This window comes from Enoplosus armatus, chromosome 5, assembly GCF_043641665.1.
Source record: "Enoplosus armatus isolate fEnoArm2 chromosome 5, fEnoArm2.hap1, whole genome shotgun sequence".
Lineage (NCBI taxonomy): Eukaryota > Metazoa > Chordata > Actinopteri > Centrarchiformes > Enoplosidae > Enoplosus > Enoplosus armatus.
The window spans coordinates 18,510,507-18,523,911 of record NC_092184.1 but is presented as its reverse complement, the minus strand read 5'-3'; positions in this window follow the sequence as shown (position 1 = coordinate 18,523,911).

Below are 13,405 nucleotides of genomic sequence, written 5' to 3'. Positions count from 1 at the left end.
ACTCACTTTCAAATACTGAGATGTTGAGACTCAATAATAGACAGACTGATCTGAACAAGTTAACATGGAGCTTTTTTTTGCAGTGTGGGCAAAATCCAAGTTGTTATTGTCTTGATCTGACCTGAAGACTTCATCCTTTCATTTTGATATGAAAGTGAGTGAGGACATGAAAACCACTGGAAGTCCTTTAGAATTGAAGTCAGAAGTAACTTTTAGTTACAGATTCACCAAAGAATGACCCAAAAACAAGATCTGAACTTGAATCAACTCAAGTCAAATCAAGGTAGTTTTATTCATAAAGCCGAAAATCACAATTCACCATCACAGAACTTTACCATCTGTACAGCATACGACACCCTCTATCCTTAGACCCTCGAAATGCTGGATAAGGAAAAATAAACCCTTTTATGTGTTTTAAGGAATAGCGCCAGAGTAGGGACGCCTTTTCCAGGATGCTCAGACATGCAAGAGATGTTGTGTGATGATGTGTACAGAGTAGACAGAAACAATACAACTACATTGTGGAAAAGAACCTCAAGTTGACCTCAAATTAAAATGTGTAAGAAGAAGCACTGCAGCCTGTCAGCAGTGGAACTTACATGTACATTTCAGGGATGAAGGCAGATGAAATGAAACGTTTGTTAGGAAACACTGCGAGTTGCTTCCACACAACATTTTCAAAAATAATAAAGTGCAAACCAAAGGAAAAAGTGATTATTTTTACATTAAAACTATAACAAAGAGTATGGATTTCATTGCATCTTGAACAAGACACTACCATCCTCCACTGAAAACACTCTAGATCTTGTTCCTAGTGTTTGAATGCATTTACTGTAAGTCACTTTGGACAAAAGCATCTGCCAGATTGATGTAATGTTATAGAGGCAGGCAGGTCAAAATGCAAACGAAAGCTGTGCTGCAACACAAAGCGCTAACAAGAAGAAGTAAAGGCTGGGCAGATTATATTAAGAACACGGTGCAGGAGGAGAAAGTTTCAAGAAAAAGTTTCCAGCTTTTTGCTGTATCTTTTTTCTTTCTTTTTTTTTTTCAGTGTTTTTTCTCATCCTTTGATCAATAAGCAGAAGACAGAGAAGTAAAGCTTTCTCATCCCTCTGTACTCATTCCTGTGCTCCGTCTGCCTGTGGCTGAAGGAGAGATGAATCAGTGAACAGAGGGAGGTTCCGCCGCTCGCTCTCGCTCTCTGAAGCCAACAGCATTGCTGTGATCACTGTTAATCTCCTTTGCCACTCTGCTGCCATCTCCTCAAATACATTCATCTCATTTCCAATAGTGTTCACGGCCTCTTCTTCCTTTCTAATTAGGCACCGTCAAGATTTCAGAAGTCACCCTTTGGTGTTCTGCAGCAGGCGAGATTGCTCTTTGAGCTGGGGGGTCAGCGATGGCAAGTATTTGTTTGAGGGTTAAATCACAGCAGGCCTTTCATCATGTTGTTATGTTGCACGATCAGAGGCTCGGGATTATGTAGGTCAGACGTTGGAGAGTGAGAGCGCCCCTTTTGTAGCTGCCATTTTTATTCAGTTGCTAGGCAGCACCCGCTCTAATCTCTTGTACCAAAGAGTCTCTCCCCGGAGAAAAAGAGAGGGAGCAGGAGTTACAAAGGACGAAGAAAAAAAAAGTGAAAACAGCATCAACAAAGAACACAAACCCATGCAAGGACTGCTTTTAGAAACACTCTAAAGGGAGGGAGTGGAAAAGGACAGGATGTGGGAGTCTAAGCTCGGCCCTGAAACCCACTCTGACCCTCCTGAACATCTTTAAACCCCTGTGGATTTGTTTGTGCCATTGACTGAATAACTAAAGAATGATCAACCAATCACACAACTCCAACAGCAGGGTAGATCCAACACTTAAATCTGTGCCCCCTTGCGAATGCTAGGACATTGGGAACATTATTTTAGTTTTGAGGTACGAAAACTTGTTTCAACTCTTGAGTCTAGCTTTGAAAAGCAGGTCGAAACGCGACAGTTGATGTGAGTCGGGATTCTGGCCCGAGTTGTTTGTCACCAGGTATGGATCAGAACCGCTCAGATTTGGGGGCTGGGTCGTCTGGCAAGTGTGTCTGCTGTCACACTGCCGCTGCACCCCCATCCTAAATGTGCTCATGTCACGCTCCGCCATCAAAGGCTCACCCCTTGGCTCTGTGTTCTGAGAGAGGAGGCACACCCCCTCCCTCCACCACATGCACTGATCCCCTCCCTCCCACCCCGGCCCCGGGCTCGGTAAGGATCTGCTATTCTCCGTTGCATTTCACACTCTTTGATTTGGAGTTTTGAAGTTTGTTCTTGTCTGCCTTTTTTTCCCCTCTTTTTTTTTTTGACTTGGTTGTGTTTCATATTGACTGTCTTGATTCATGAAGTTTCCAGATGATGTCTGCAAACTTGGCACTGTAGCACTGCTGGTTCTGATGCTGCCTTTAATCACTTTTAATATACCTGCTCTAAATCTCTCAGTTTTTACAAAGTAAGCCAATGATTATATGAAATGAGTTTTATTTACATTGATAGAAAATGTGACTTTTTTACAGATGTTCTATGTTAAAACGAACAGCTTGACATTTTGGGAAATACGCTTATTCGCTTTCTTGGCAAGAGTTAGATGAAAAGATTCATACCACTCTGTCTGTGCAGTAAATACAAAGCTATCAATCTCCTCATCTAACTCCCGGAAAGGAAGCCAATAAGCATATTTCCCAAAATGTCAAACTATTCCTTTAAAAGTAACTTGTACTTTTTGCACTTACAATAGACAAGTGACTGAGCGAGTGGGACCCATGTAGCAGTCTGAAACAGAGGAGGGATTTTACTCGACCAGACTGTCTAAAGGTATAAAAGTCCTTTGTGAACCAGCTCAAAGGTTTGTGTGGAGGGATGTAATTGGCTAATTAAGGAGAGGCTGTGTGTGTGTGTGTGTGTGTGTGTGTGTGTGTGTGTGTGTGTGTGTGTGTGTGTGTGTGTGTGGAGTTCGAGGGTGCCCTCATCGTATCACTAGTGGAAACTACTCTTTAGTCCTGGTTTCTCCAAACATGTTAATTAACTCACATTTGTACTTTTTGCACAGTGTGTAAGTATCTGCTGAGGTTGTCCAGGGCTGTTTGTATTTTGCGAACAAAATGAGACAGAAAATTCAATGGGACATTTTGGGGCAGTTCAAACACGTTTGGCCAAAAAGTTTCCTATCATCAATTAAGCCCCTTTTTCCGGCCAGGACTGTTGACTCAGGCTGATCACTGTACATTAGCCAGTCTGTGTAGTAAAGGGAACCAGCTGCAGCCACACTCACTCTAACACTGGACCTTTTGTCAAGGTCTCAGCCCCCCTACAAGTAAAATAAAAAACTTGTTGCATGAGAGATACTCTTTGTGTAGAAGCAGACATTGTTCCTATTGTGGCGTGTCAAAGCCGACATGCCAGGTCCAACACAGTGCTGAATAAACTGTGGTTTGTGTACATACTGTAACTGTAGGCTGTGGAAAAGGAGCGAGGCAGCGGTCTGTGATGATCTTGGCGGCCGGTGAGGATTTGGCATGCAGAGCAAGAGCTGGAGCAGCAGTACCACATGCAGCCCTTTCCCTCAGGATAATAACTGCTTGTGGAGCAGAGAGGGAGAAAACCTGCAAGGATCAGCCTTCCTGTTCACACCCCATCATGCATGAGCTGGCAGGATCCTTGTGTTGTTATGGTCATGAGACATTTCCTGTGTGTGTTTTGGGGTTGCATCTGGGCTTGTTTACAGCCCAGGGTAGGGCCTCATTAAGTGGAACATGGTACTAGGCGGATGTGGGGGGGCTCAAGTGCCTATTAGTGGGGCCGGCCTGTAGCCCCAAACCAGAACCCAACTGGGCCAGGTGCTGCGTGCTACAGCCTGGTTTTCACAACACAGCCAAACAGGACTGAAGAAGGGCTTACTCATTAGAAAAGTGCGCATCATTAAGTCTCACCAAAAATCCCTCCTCTCAAACATCATGCTTTATCATCCATGATGATTGGTCAGATTGGACAACAAACACCAAAATCAGCAATGCATCCATCTCTTAATCCCTCAAGCCTGGTCCCAAGCCTGTTACTACTAAAGATGTAAAAATGGGTCACAAATGTATAGTTTCATTTTAAAAGGGATCTATGTAATTTCACAAAACAGCTGGACACTGTAGATTTTTAGCAAACATTACCCAAACAGGTGCAAATAGTGCATTTGTTGGGGACGATTTTCATCAGTGGATGAACACACATTTGGTGCGCTAGTGAATATTTACAGCAGCAAGAGGGTGTGTATGTGGAATGGACTCAAACTACAGTGCCCACATTCATCATAATGAAGGAACGTGTCACCCAGCATGGCTCACTGATGTGTTTTTAATAGTTTTTAGACAACAACAATGAAGCTCTATGGCACTAGCTCTAGGGATGAGATATAGCAGGCTTTGAATACAAATACAATACTTGTAAGTCAGTTCACTGTTGGTTTTGGTCTCAATAGTATGAATAATACAAACAATATAGAATATCACCAGACTTATCCTTTTAAGAGGTGAAGAGGAAGTTCATCGCATTGTGTGAGCATGACCACTAAATGCAGACCAAGTCTGAAATATGACTGCAAACAGTTTGAGCACTCTGAGATGTCCTTGATTCATCCTTTCTTTCTCATTGTGCATGTGCAAGTAGCCATTCCTTGTTAATTTCTTTAACTATGAGACCCTCACACCCCACAGCCTCGCTCTCAGCAGCAGCTACATGAATCCCTCCACAATTCCAGTGTGAAGTGTCCTGCAAAGACTAAAGCTGTGCAGGAGAGGACAAAGCAGAGAGGGATTAGCGTCCCCCGCCTTTCTGCTCATGCACACCCGCACTGTGTAACACTCAACATAATCAAACACTCACCCAGTGTGACACACAACACAACCAAACACTCTTCTGGGGCTGTGCTACTAAAACAAACCCTGTGCTGGAACCCCAGGGGCTGAGGAGGGTGGCGGAGGAGCTGGGGAGGCGGATGTGAGGGAGGCCAAGAACTCATGGTGTTTATGCTGAACAGCCAGAGAGTGGGAAACGCACGGAACACGATCCCCATGTTTTCCTTACCCCGGCTAATCCGACGAAACGACAGAGGGAGCAGATTCCCTTACAGAGAAAGCTGCCACTTAGATATTTATCCTCGCTAAGGCAAACATCTGGCCCCGACGGGCTCTTTTCATAGGGCGATATGAGTGGGTGTGATACTCAGCTACATTTATTTGGGTGTGAAGTTTTAATTAAAAGTGAAAGCGATGCCCGCCGGCCAATCCCCCCACCCCACCCCCCCAGCTTATCCCCTGAGCTTCATCTGAGTGTGGAATGAAATGAGAGAAAAGCATAACTAGTGAAGAAGAGACAGACAGGTGGCAGGAAAAAAAAGCCGAAATAGACAAACAATTGCAGAGACATGTAGGAGAAGAGATAGGATATATAGGGTAATTTATCAGCTCGGGGGGTGCTCAGGGTGTGAAACTTCCCTTCTTGCTGTTTGTTTTCAGTTGCAGTCAGATGGAACAGCCCCCCCCCCCCCCCCCCCCCCCCCACACACACACACACACACACACACACACACAGACGAGGGCGTATAACTTACAGAAAAATCTGCTTATTCTCCAGAGTCTGGTTTTCCAGAAGCACCCTTGCATGCAAGATCACCTCTGTCAACTGGCTTAGAGCACATTAAGGACCTGAACAACCCAGAACCAGGAAAACTAGAGGGCAACACCTGACATCCATCCATCCTGTTTTGTGGTTTTCTTGAGTTTGAGAACTGTCAGACGGTGCTCTTCTTTGGAAAGATTTTTGCAGGATGTTTTTGTTAAAGTAAATCCTGACACTGCTGCAGCTTTTGCATTGTGGTCACAGTCAGAGCAGCAGTTTACGAGCGAGACTGAGCTCATGTTGTGTTTACCAATCGCCTCCGGATACAAAGTGCTGGGGCCTCATTTATGAGCTGGCACATGGATTCCCTCATCACTCTAAACTAAAAAAAGCTCATTGTACGTACACCTTGTTTATAGCAACCCAGGTAATAAAGCTAAACCTTCCATCTATCAGTTGTAATTGCCTTTAGGAGGCAGAAAGTGTGTGAATGAGCTTCAGGGCCCCCACATGATAAACGTTCCAGGCTACTTTTAATTAAAGCTGGCTTTGCTGACACAGAGCAGGGAACTTTTTAACCCTCATTTGTCAAGTTCAAAAATGCAAATGTAGATTCCTACATGTAGTCCAGATTCAACTTTATTTTCATAGTTTCTAGATATTGTTAAAATTAGTCATCACACTTACCACAGGCACATGGCCCCTCGGCACAGGTTACAGTGCTTAAAGGAGTGGTTTGACATTTTGGGAAATACACTTATTCACTCTCTTGCCGCTTAAATGAGAAGATTGCTACCACTCTCATACATTAAGTATGAAGCTACAGCCAGCAGCTGATTAGCTTAGCTTAGCGACTGGAAACAGGGAAACACTTCTGTGTCTGTCCAAAGGTGTGTCAAAACAACAATAAAAGAAATAGCTCAACATTTTGGGAAATGGGAAAAGTTAGATGAGACAATTGATACCACTGTCGTGTGTGTATGGTAAATATGAGGCTACTGCCAGCAGTTAGCTTAGCATAGCATTAAGACTGGAAATAGGGGGAAACCGCTGGCCTGGCTCAGTCCGTAAACAATGAAATCTACTCATTGAAATGTTCAAAGAGTAAATACGACAAGTAGCAGTTTCAAGGGGGGGTTATGTGCTGGACAATTTCTTGCCTGAGTGCAGCGACTTCCTGGAGTCCTGTCGTCATTGTCACTTTTTGTACTGCTTACACAGATTAGATATATAACGTGTTGAGTCAGTGAGCTTTAGAAAGGCTGATACGCAGAGGTTTCCAGTCTTTGTGCTAAGCTAAGCTAACTCCACTGTTGGCTCTCGAGCTTTGAAAAAAGACACTTGCCTCAGGTAGTATCACCGACAGATGTCCAGCGCATGGATAAGTTAATGAGTCTCACCCCACCTGACTGTCTGCCGGGCTCTTTGCTACATGAGCCTATCATGTGTTACCTGGCCGTGCTCTCAGTGTGAGAGGATGTTAATTGGCGGTGAGGCGCCAGTCTCTCCCCACCCCTCCTCTGGCGTCAGTCACTGCCAGGAAAGGTGGCATAAAGCCTGGCCCCGGAGCGGTCCAGACTCCGTGGGTCCAGAGGGAACCAGAATGCATGATCCAGTGTGTGGAGGCCATCCCTGTAGCACACACCTGGCCTGAACTTGTGCACTTGAATGGAAAACCTGCCCAGAGAGCAACACAGGGAAGTTGTTCTTTCAGGAATAAAAGGGAGAATTATTTTCAATTTAAAAGCCAGAGTGGCTCAAAGAAAAACTCCTGTCTCCTGTTTAGTGCCGTGCAGAGTTCCCCTCCTGGCTGATTGGAGTTCACCCAACATGTGTGTGTAAGTATGTGTACGTGAGTGTGTGTGTGTGTGTCTCTCCTGGCTCCTGTCTGCCGTCCGTCTGCCTCCCCTGGATTGGACTCCTGTCGCCTTCGCAGTGAAGGGCCACTCAACCTGGGTGGATATTCTTTCCCTCACATCTGCTATGAATTTACCAGAGCCAAGCCATTCAAAGGCTCCTTTATGGAGCCGTCAGCAGCCCTGTGACTGCTTCCTATTAAGACACATGCACACCTTGGCACACACACACACACACACATACAAAGTGCACACATTTACACTCATGCCTACTTTTGAATAGGTATTTTCACATATACGATGTGTTGTCTTTCTCTGCCCTTAGTCATATACTACAAACACACACACACACACACATATGAGTACACACTCACCTCCAGTTTCTTCCTAAACACAAAAATTTGAACTTAAGTCAGCACCAACAGCTGCAGCCTTCTTGGGTTTTTTTTTTAAGTGAATCACCCGTGCATGGTGGAGCAGTGCAGGGGTGGTTATTGGGCCATTACACACTTTAATCTATTTATTGCTGACATCCCCCTCACTGGGCATATGCACACTCCAGAGAAACATGAGCCGGGACAGCAGCAAGGCCATCATGTAACTTTAGATGGATCTGATTTGGAGAGAAAATATAGATGCAAAAAAGAAAAGAAAAAAACATATCTGCAAAAAAAAGATGCTTTTGGGAAACAGGATCTGGGCTGGTGCGTCAGGAAATTATTCCACAATATTCCCTTCTATTATTAGATTAAGATTTTAACTTCCTCACAGAGAGGAACGAGAGATTTAGATGTTCGCCCACTCTGCTTCTTTTTAAAACCTTTAAAAACTTACCAAAGACATGGACATAAAGTTTGACTTTCAGAAAGCTCATTTGCTTTCTTGCTGAGAGGAAGATTGATACCACTCTCAGGTCTGCATGGTAAACACTAAGCTGCTGCCTGCAGCCGGTTAGCTTAGCCTGACTCTTTCCAAAGCTACCAAAATCTGCCCACCACTAAAGTTCACTAATTAACATTAATAATTATATCTGCGTTTTTGTTTTTAATCCATAGAAAAAACGAAAACACATAAGCCCTACATAACCGTAACTTGGCGTTTTTACATTTTGTCCTTTTTTTGGACAGAGCCAGGCTTAGCTTAGCACAAAGACAAAACAGGGAAACAGGGGGGAAACGGCTACCATGGCTTTGTCCAAAGGTAACAAAATATTAAATCTCGTTTGTTTAATTCGTACAAAAGCCTACGTGTAAAAAAGACATGTAAAGGTTTTTGGAGTGGAAAAACGAGTGTTGGATTTATTTCACAGCCAGGCACAGTAACCAGGCTAGTCGTGTCCCCCTGTTTCCAGTCTTTACGCTAAGCTAAGCTAAGCTAACCGTCTCCTGGCTGCAGTTCCATATTTAACACGTGTTGTGTGAAGAATTCGGGCATTTTTCTTTTAAAAATCCCTCTATGTGCCTGCTCCGAACAGTGGGAGGAAGTTAATTGGCTTTCTGTCATCCACTGCTAAGCTTTACAAAGAATCCAGATATATATATAAGCCTATTCAACATTTGGGATCACTAGCTTGACTGAACGGTAAGATGAAGCCTCAGTATGAATCATGAAAGGCCTCAGCCCACTTATTACGACTACAAGTTTGACTGCCTTTCATCTTCCCCGTAGCGCGCTCATCCAATTGTTGCTGCTGCCATATCTGGATCCCCAAGTTCAAAGAAATCCCTGGGTGATTCTGAGGTTATTCTCTCCGGTCGTTTTTCAGATTGCCTTTAACATTTTTCACATTTGTGCCTTCATGTACATCTTGAATTCAAATATTATTGATAAAGAAGGAAGCAGCGTGTACAGGGATACCCTACATTTACCTGTTTGATGAAAAGCCAGCCTAAGTAAAGCAGGCCAAGTGTGTATCTTGGCACGGATGTGTCTGGTTGCAGTCGTGGCGGAGAAGATGTATGACTGATATGTTAATGCTGCTGTTTGGAGCCTGGTCTACAGGAAGATTCAGACTGTTTCAGAAGAGTGCAGGATCCCCTTTGGGATGAGAGCTCTGTGTTCCCAAGAGAAAAGCCATCCTCTGAACTCCTCCGTTTCTGCACTCCCTCGCTTTTCTCCATTCTCACTTTGGTTATATCATCAAAGGGAGAGGACGCACATGAGTGGAGAAAATTGGGGGAGAAGGCTCTGTTTTGTGAATAATGCATTAATAATCATTTGTACTTGCTCTTAAAGCAGAAGGGAGAGAGAAATTTAGGGCATGTCGCCGCTGCGGTCATATAAGTTGGTTTTGGAGCTCAATTTTCAGGTCACCTTTATGCTCTGTGAATGATTATGTTACTTCTCTTCTTTCTGTTCTGGCAGACTGTCAGAATTTTTTCTGTCTCTCTCCCCCTTGTCCCCATTTTCTCTGTGTGCGTTCCTGCAGCTGCCAGCATGATAGACTATTGACTGAGCTCATTCTGAAGTGTGCCATGATGTGACACAAATCCAGTTTACGCTTACAGCTCAAAACTCCCTTCATGCACCGCAACGCCGACTCCAGCAGGAGAGCTTGACTCACGGTGTCATCCTGTGTGACGGCAGCGGTGGGACAGGTGTCAATGCAAATGCAGCAAGTAGGTCTCAGTATAACCTCATCTCAAGCTGGAGACCTGTTCGACACGTAGAAAGATATTTATAAAGATTTGATCTGTAGAGGACTTTGAAGGTGACAGCTTTTAAAAGTACAGATTCATTGTGTCTTGACTCTCCAAGTCTCTGGACTGTGCTAACGGGATGAACACCATTCTTCCAAAAGACATTGTTGTTTAGATGATGGTGGTGAGAGCGCTGTCCATCCAGGTGACTGTGAAGACCCGTCCGATGAGATTTCATCACCCACTTACGACAAGCACATGATTCATTTTCACGCTCGTTTTTTCCCTTTTATTTGTCACCTATCCTTATCTATAACTATAGAAAATATTGAAATTTAAACTAATAGTAATGTGTACCCCACAAATTAGTATTGCTGGGAGCTCTGTTGCACCTGTAACCACACCCAACACTGATGTCACAGTGTACTGACACACCCTGCAGTACACTTCTACATCACTGCAGCAGGGTGCGAAGTTAAACCAAAACCAAAACAAGATTTTCAATGGCTGTTCAAGTAAACAAACTCTAAAACACAAAAGATGTTGAGTCAAACATTTTTAACCAATCCAATTAAAACTTTAAGAAGACAAAATAAGTAGTACATTGATGTGAAGTAATGGCTTTGTTCACTTTAGCATTAATTCTTCTTTTATTGGTTTATTGGTTATCGTATCCTCATTAGCGTCCTCTGACGCCGTCACTGAGGAGGAGAATAAAAATACGGTAGACGTTAACAGTTATTTGCATAAAGAAATAATAAAGAAAACAAAAAAGGACTTCAGGAATATAAAACATGACAACTTTTTTTAATCTAAAAGCAAACCCTGCCTCAATTAAATGCTTCGACTGTCCTTTAATGTGGCCTCAGTGAAGTCCGCTTCCCTTCGCAGACCTGCAGCACATCATGTCTGGTGGAATGAGAGTGAGGATCGCTCACTTGTTCGCTCCTTGCCAGATGACCTCTGCACCGACTTGGACCTGAGGTAAATATTTGCTGGGTTGGTCGCTCCGCTCTGCCCATACACTTACACACACACACACACACACACACACACACACTCACACACACATACACATACACTGCGTAGATGACTCGGCCACACTGCTGCTGTCAGTTTGCACAGGGTTCAAAGATTAGTCTGCACATGGCCAGTGTTTGTTATAGAGCGAGAGCACCTGCTGCTGCTGCTGCTTTAACCTGTCAGGCCAGACTGATATGATAGCGGAGGCAACATAAAACTTAATAACTGTATGATATTTCTAAATAATTCAGTGGAAGTTAATGCGTCCAGACACGTTAAATCACTGACATGTGTCCTGAGTTGACCTTGCTGCTCAGTGGTTGTCTTGTCAAACCGCACCCATCGGCTACTACAAGAAGTTAAAAACACACACACAGTGAATTATTTACAAGTATTATTTAAACCATGTGTGATCCACTGGAATATACTGAGACACAATAGTGTGGTCCTGAGATTATGAGTCACCACATGATGTTTAATAGGAATTTGTTTCAGGTATCAGGTGTGTGTTTAATCATTTTTTGTTAGCAAACTGTTGCCTATTTACCCATCCAGCAGCTCCAGGGCAACATTATCATTCATTTGGAGTCATGTTTGTGTCACCTTATGAATGTAAGTCCAATATTTTCTCTCTTTTAGCTCTGTTTTGGCAGCCATCCAGTAGTTGTGAAGACGTTTCACTCAAAACCACAAATATAAACCCTGTTGGTCATGCTAAACGTCAGGTGGGATTCATCCTCTAGGGACAATAAATGTTTGTACAAAGTTTCATGACAGGCCATCCAATAATTGATGAGATATTTCAATCTAAAACAAAGTGGTGGACCGAGTGACCAGCTGATGTTACAATCCTCAGAACCACGTCGCTGCCATGGCTAGAGACTTAACATCATCATATAGGACTCTTTCACATTATGTAACTGTATTTTAACTACATCTGAACCTCAATCCTGGTACCTATTAAAACCCAGAAGCTCCTTCGTGCTACATGGCAGCATGTACAGTCACTGATTCTTTCACCTCAGCAGGGAGTAAAAGTTGGGTGATTAATGCCTCTCTCAACTATGTTTCACTGCGTAGGATGCACCGTGTGAGGAATGAACAATACTTTATTCATGAGTGCGTCATGAGTTTGGAAAGAACCTGATAGATCCACTAAACTTCTAAAAGTTCATATATCACGACTGTGTTGTATTTTATTCAAGTTAACAACAAATTCTTGAATGTTAAAGAGGCTGAGCCTCCTAAGAGCGAAGTGATCCACTTCTCGGAGTTCATTAGAAGTTCGCTCAAATCATGCAGAGTTCATTTTGGTGTATAGCAATGTTCAGTTGGATTTGGCTCAATTTCCCAGAACTGGCTGTCACAGTGATTCAGTCAGCATTAAGTCCCAGAAATAACAACAAAACAGATAAAAAGCTGTGATTTCGCCTCCGACGCCTCGGGTCTTGTAACTCATGATGTCCTCAGTCTGCCATTAACTTGTTTTCTTAGGGGTCAAAATCATGGACCTGCAGCCTCTTTCTTCTTTTCTGGCTCACAATGCTGTCGTAACGAAAATGGACAGCAATGACACACCATCATTTTATGTAGAGAATCATCTAAAATGCAATAAAAAATACCAAAGTGAAACATCACTTTGGGTTTAATACAGCAGAATGCAGCTGCCGCGGTGCTCGGACTGTCACTAATCAAGTGCTACGTTTCCACTGACTTTTCACATCTCTGACCTTTACTCTGATCCGTCTCAGCCTCTACACCTGTTGCCAAGTTACAGATGGCTCAGAGGCTGTCAGCACCTCAGTAGGTATTTCATAAGATCTTGCTGTACTCTGCTCCATACATCACGGACACGCTCCTCACTTTGGCTATATAACTGTGGGGCTACCTGCGCGGGCACATTCGTGTGGAGAGAGCTTGCTGTGGAACTGGCTCGGACTACTGATTATTTTAGTCCACATTCAGTGGCAGTCTAGACCGTATAATAGCCTTGCGTAAATATGTAAAAATGTTGCTTGTGTCGACAGCTTTCTACTGGCCAAACAAAATAAAAATATATTAACCCTGCACCCAACAGTTCAATATAAAGTGAACTTCAACCACAACAGAGCCTGAGTTATGTGACTAAAGCCAAACTCAACCACCGTCAACTTCACCTTTTCCACAAAACACTATCATGCAACAGTCCAAGTAGCTCATCCTTCTCTGTGAATAATGAAACTATTCATTCTCGGCAACGTCAGTTCTAGCA